The sequence below is a fragment of the Myxocyprinus asiaticus genome, chromosome 24, assembly GCF_019703515.2.
Source record: "Myxocyprinus asiaticus isolate MX2 ecotype Aquarium Trade chromosome 24, UBuf_Myxa_2, whole genome shotgun sequence".
Classification (NCBI taxonomy): Eukaryota; Metazoa; Chordata; class Actinopteri; order Cypriniformes; family Catostomidae; genus Myxocyprinus; species Myxocyprinus asiaticus.
The window spans coordinates 2,333,672-2,340,000 of record NC_059367.1 but is presented as its reverse complement, the minus strand read 5'-3'; the positions used below and the strand labels follow the sequence as shown (position 1 = coordinate 2,340,000).

The window sequence follows — 6,329 nt, the reverse complement described above, 5'->3', positions numbered from 1 at the left end:
TTTATGGCAGTTCTTTTCACATTTATACACGGGTGACGTCCCTGTGCCTGTGTGTTTAGGTTTAAATGACAGGTCCAGCAGTGCGTGCCCAGTGCTGTCTGTCACACTGATGCTCTGAGGTTTTCTGGTCACTGAGGAAGTCAGCAGAACTGACTTCATTACACATAAACACACATTTTCTGTATAGACAGCATTGTGTGTTGTGTATCCCTTTAAAGTGATAGTTCACACAAAAAGGAAAATACAGCGGAAATAATGTGGACTGATGGCTTCAATAAAAGCATATACCCTTGATTAACAACCTCTGTATTTAAACATTTGTATCATTAATAATCGATTCCCCTACGGAGAAAATGATTGCATTTTTTGTTTACCTTCGGAACCGGACTGTTGTGCTCTACTGAGTCAAGAGAGGCTCTGATGGGTTCTGGTTCAGATGTGGTTTAGAGTTGCTTGTCTCTTTAAGTCAGTGTCCCTCCGTCCAGCAATTCAGCACTCAGATTGATTATCCTCTCTTCCTTGTCTCCTCCGCTCCTCTCTTTCTCCTCCTTCCCCCTCTTTTCATTAGCTGATTGAACTTATTTTTGGGGGGTGACCTTGTGTTTGCCCCACTAATGGAGTCTGTGCTGTACATCTGACACTGTAACTCATCTAAGACTGCTGGATTCAAGCCCAGATTACATTTACAACCTTCGTCTTATTTAAATTCTGATGTGCTCTCCAGAACGCCACACCCAAACCATCCCGCACTGCCAAAAATCACATTTTTAATCAGTATCTTTGTCTTGTTTTCTGTCAAAATTTCTGAGAGAGAGACAGCATGACAGAAAGAGCAAAATAATTAGAATACGTCTTCAATAACATACTACCACACTACTTGCATAGTATGTTAGTCCGTGTATAGAATGTATACTGTGCACAGTATGCACATTTTATTTTAATTAATTTATATACACTATAATACACTGCCTGGCCCCAAAAAAAAGTCACCGTTTGGATTTAAATAAGCAGATACTTAAGAGCCTGTGATTGGATCATTATTGCAGTGATTAATATGATTCAGCTGGCAACAATTCTGAATTCTTAAACAACCATGTCGGAAGACGTATCCCGTGGTTGTGGAAAAGATGTTGGCCAATTATTGGCCTGCATCAAGCAAAGAAAATAACTAAGGAGATTGCTGAAATCACTGGAATTGGGTTAAGAACTGTCCAACGCATTATTAAAACCTGGAAGGATAGTGGTGAACCGTCAGCTTCACGGAAGAAATTTGGTCAGAATAGTCTTGAATGATCGTGAGATCACTAAAACGCTTGGTGGAGTCACATCGTAAAACATCAACAGTAGAACTCACGGCTATGTTTAATAGTGAAAGTAAGAGCATTTCCACACGCACAATGAGACGAGAACTTACATGATTGGAACTAAACAGCTGTGTGGCCACAAGAAAGCCATTAGTTAGTGAGGCTAATCAGAAAAAACAACTTCAATGTGCTAGGGAGCATAAAGATTGAACTATGGAGCAATGGAAAAAGGTCATGTGGTCTGATGAGTCCAGATTTACCCTATTCCAAAGCGATGGGCGTGTCAGAGTAAGAAGGGAAGCACATGATGCACCCGTCATTCATAGTGCCCACTGTACAAGACTCTGGAGGCAGTGTTATGATCTGGGGTTGCTTCAACTGGTCAGGTCTCGTCTCAGCAACGTTATGCGGTAATAAAATGAAGTCAGCTGACTACCTGAATGTACTGAATGACCAGGATATCCCATCAATGGATTTTTTCTTCCCTGACGGCATGGGCATATTCCAGGATGACAATGCCAAGATTCATCGGGCTTAAATTGTGAAAGAGTGATTCAGGGAGCATGAGGAATCATTTTCACACATCACCACAGAGTACTGACCTTAACCCCATTGAAAGTCTTTGGGATGTGCTTGAGAAGACTTTACAGAGTGGTTCAACTCTCCCGTCATCGATACAAGATCTCGGCCAAAAATTAATGCAACTCTGGACGGAAATAAATGTTGTGATGTTGCATAAGGTTGTCAAAACAATGCCATGACGAATACATGCCATAATCAAAGCTAAAGGTGGTCCAACAAAATATTAGATTATGCAACTTCTTTTTGGCCAGGCTGTTTAAACATGTATTAAACAATAGAGCACTATGCAATGAATACCGTATCCCACAATGCAATGTTCCCAACTATCTCCTTATTGACACATTATTAGATTGCTCAAGCTTGTTGAAGTAAACATGCAAAATAACTTATAAAATAAATTTTATTTCTGCTGTAATAATGGGGGCTGTTTGGATTAGCATACTACCATACTACTAGCATACTACTCTTACTATATATGATGTATGTAGCATGCATACTATGCATATTAAGTAAAATTAAAATGCAAAATATACTTTTGCAAAATACACTTTTAGTTTTATACACTAGAGTGAAAAAGGAAAGTGTCACTCACTGAATTGAACAAGTAACATGATGAGGTCATTTGACAACAATTTTGTATACTATTGTTTGTAATATTTATTGTTCCATAATGTGGTTTCACATACTTTTTAAAATATGGTATACAGTAGTTAGTATTCAGTGTATACTGAACAGACAGCAGTATGCTAAGCTGCGTCCCAAATCACATATTTCTGCACTATTCTATGGCATTTTGCGCAAGTAGTGTGTTCACACTGAAAACGTTACGTAAAGAAGAGTACTCTAGGTACCCATGTGATATACTTTAACCAAAATAATGAATTGTGGAATGTTGGACACATCAGGCATTCTGTGCTAGCGGCTTGCCGCACATTGCGGAAGGGGCGGAGTTACTTGGCCATGATTCTGGCCTGAGAAAATAATTGTAAATAATGATGAATGTAGCAAGTAGCGAAACTTCTGTAGCTGAGTTTCCATCCACATATATTAATGCACATTTTTGGATATCGCATAAAAACTGTTGGATGGAAACACCAAGATGCGAATAAAATCTCCAAAATGTGCATAAAAAACATACACGCTCGCTTGAGGTGGATATGTGTTTTATTCGATAAGAAGAAATGCACATGAACTATGATGGAAACACATTTACCGAATAAACTCCTATTGAATTTACTAGGAATACAAGATGCGTATCAAAAAATAAACGTGACTGAATATCTCGTTCATTACTGGACTAACCAGCGGACCAATAATCACATCTGAAATGTTGCTCTGGTCATTCTGAAATAACGGTATCTAGAAAATCCAAATACTGCATAGAATTTGCATGGCAAATACATGAACTGTGCCAAAGAGCAGGTTTATTGACACTTTTGAAAAATAAGTATTTTATATTAAAAAAAAATTCATAGTGGCTAAAATTCCTCCGGAAGTGATGTTTTTGTTCTTTTGAACACATTAGTTGGAAACATGCTTTATTCGCACAATGTTTTTGCGATATTATGGTTTTTCGCATAAATTAAATTCACAACTTGGATGGAAACATAGCTAGTGATGACAGCAAGTTACAAATATGAGTTGAATGCTTTACCATCACCCCACGCAGTGTGAATATGTACGTTATGTAGCGAGTTTGGCTAACATGCTAAAACATCATAGGCACACTCACGACGCGAAGGCTGTTCCAAAACGTAGGTATCTTAATTATGCTGTCTCATTAGATACCTCGTTTTGGACAAATTTTAAGATAGCATCGTATGGGGGGCCTGGGTAGCTCAGCGAGTGTTGACGCTGACTACCACCCCTGGAGTCACGAGTTTGAATCTAGGGCGTGCTGAGTGACTCCTAAGCAACCAAATTGGCCCGGTTGCTAGGGAGGGTAGACTATATATGTATATATATATATATATATACATATACAGTTGTGCTCAAAAGTTTGCATACCCTTGGAGAATTGGTAATATATGTACCATTTTTAAAGAAAACATGAGTGAGCAGGCAAAACACATTTCTTTTATTTCTTATGGGATTCATATTCAACTGTAGGTTATAACAGAATGGCACAATCATAAAACAAAACATGGCAACAATGAAAAAAATGAAATGACCCCTGTTCAAAAGTCTGCATACCCTTAGTTCTTAATACTGTGTATTGCCCCCTTTAGCATCAATGACAGCGTGCAGTCTTTTGTAATAGTTGTCTATGAGGCCCCAAATTCTTGCAGGTGGTATAGCTGCCCATTCGTCTTGGCAAAATGCCTCCAGGTCATGCAGAGTCTTTGGTCATCTTGCATGAACCGCACATTTGAGATCTCCCCAGAGTGGCTCGATGATATTAAGGTCAGGAGACTGTGATGGCCACTCCAGAACCTTCACCTTTTTCTGCTGTAACCACTGGAGGGTCAACTTGGCCTTGTGCTTAGGGTTATTGCCATGCTGGAAAGTCTAAGAGCGTCCCATGCGCAGCTTTCGTGCAGAAGAATGCAAATTGTCTGCCAGTATTTTCTGATAACATGCTGCATTCATCTTGCCATCAATTTTCACAAGATTCCCCGTGTCTTTAGAACTCACACACCCCCAAACATCAGTGAGCCACCACCATGCTTCACAGTGGGGATGGTATTCTTTTGACTATAGGCCTTGTTGACCCCTCTGCAAACATAGTGCTTATAGTTGTGACCATAAAGCTCTATTTTGGTCTCGTCACTCCAAATTACAGTGTGCCAGAAGCTGTGAGGCGTGTCAAGGTGTTGTCGGGCATATTGTAACTGGCTTTTTTGTGGCATTGGCGCAGTAAAGGCTTCTTTCTGGCAACTCGACCATGCAGCTCATATTTGTTCAAGTATCGTCGTATTGTGCTCCTTGAAACAACCACACCGTCTTTTTCCAGAGCAGTCTGTATTTCTCCTGAGGTTACCTGTGGGTTTTTCTTTGTATCCTGAACAATTCTTCTGGCAGTTGTGGCTGAAATCTTTCTTGGTCTACCTGACCTTGGCTTGGTATCAAGAGATCCCTGAATTTTCCACTTCTTAATAAGTGATTGAACAGTACTGACTAGCATTTTCAAGGCTCTGGATATCTTTTTATATCCTTTTCCATCTTTATAAAGTTCCATTACCTTGTTACGCAGGTCTTTTGACAGTTCTTTTCTGCTCCCCATGTCTCAGTATCTAGCCTGCTCAATGCATCCATGTGAGAGCTAACAAACTCATTGACTATTTATACACAGACACTAATTGCAATTTAAAAAGCCACAGGTGTGGGAAATGAACCTTTAATTGCCATTTAAACCTGTGTGTGTCACCTTGTGTGTCTGTAACAAGGCCAAACATTCAAGGGTATGTAAACTTTTGATCAGGGCCATTTGGGTGATTTCTGTTATCATTATGATTTAAAAAGGAGCCAAACAACTATGTGATAATAATTGGCTTCATATGATCACTATCCTTAAATAAAAGACAGTTTTTTTGCATGATCAGTCATATTTTCAAAATCAATGCCAAAATGTCACAATTTCTGCCAGGGTATGCAAACTTTTGAGCACAACTGTATATATATATATATATATATATATATATATATATATATATATATATATATATATATATAGCATCGTATGTATCCTTCCCCGGGCAGGCGATACCAGAATGCACCATGATGAGCGTGACGAGTGCTATTTGAATGCCACGTGGAGCTGCCGCCTATGTAGAGCGTTCCGAATCTCTCTCTTATGAGGCATTGTTTCAGTAAGGAAGCTTCCATAGAAGACAGCTGTCTATATAGGCAGGAGACAGCATGTCAGCTCACTAAGTTTTGGAACAGACCCATTGCGTGCACTTGAAATGTCACTACTTTCAGATGAAAAACGGCGAATGCTTTCATGTAATAAAAATAAACGTTAGTGTTCCATTTGAGTGGTTGAGTGTATAGTGTATAGTGTAAATGCACATCATTTGGGACACAGCTCTAGTATTCCATACCAAACATAGCCATACTGAGGTCATGTGACAACATTTCCCTTTATTGTTTTTACAACAAAGAGCTTCCTACTGTTTGTTTGAGTATACTAAATGTTTATTGTTGCATACTGCATTTCACATTAGAAGTAGGCCGATATATCGGTTTAACTGATTAATCGTGCCGATAGTTGCTATTGGCGAAAATCTCTGCCGATAGTGGCAGATGATTTTTTTTTACTTTTATTCCTCATCAGTAAACCTCATCTGGTAAATGTATATACTGTATATAAAATCATCTGGTGAATATATAGGCTATGCTATAAAAAGCTTCATTTGGTAAAGACTTACATATAGAGCATTGTAACTGAGCCAATTATTTAAGGCTTATAATTAAATGTCTAGTGTTATGCACCAAATAAAA

At 38.8% G+C, this 6,329-nt stretch overlaps 1 protein-coding gene across 1 annotated transcript in view; it reads left to right on the top strand.

The window, feature by feature from the left end:
- Positions 1–6,329, top strand: part of LOC127414577 (tricarboxylate transport protein B, mitochondrial-like) — a 34,572-nt gene that overhangs the window by 18,067 nt on the left and 10,176 nt on the right. The window lies entirely within an intron of this gene.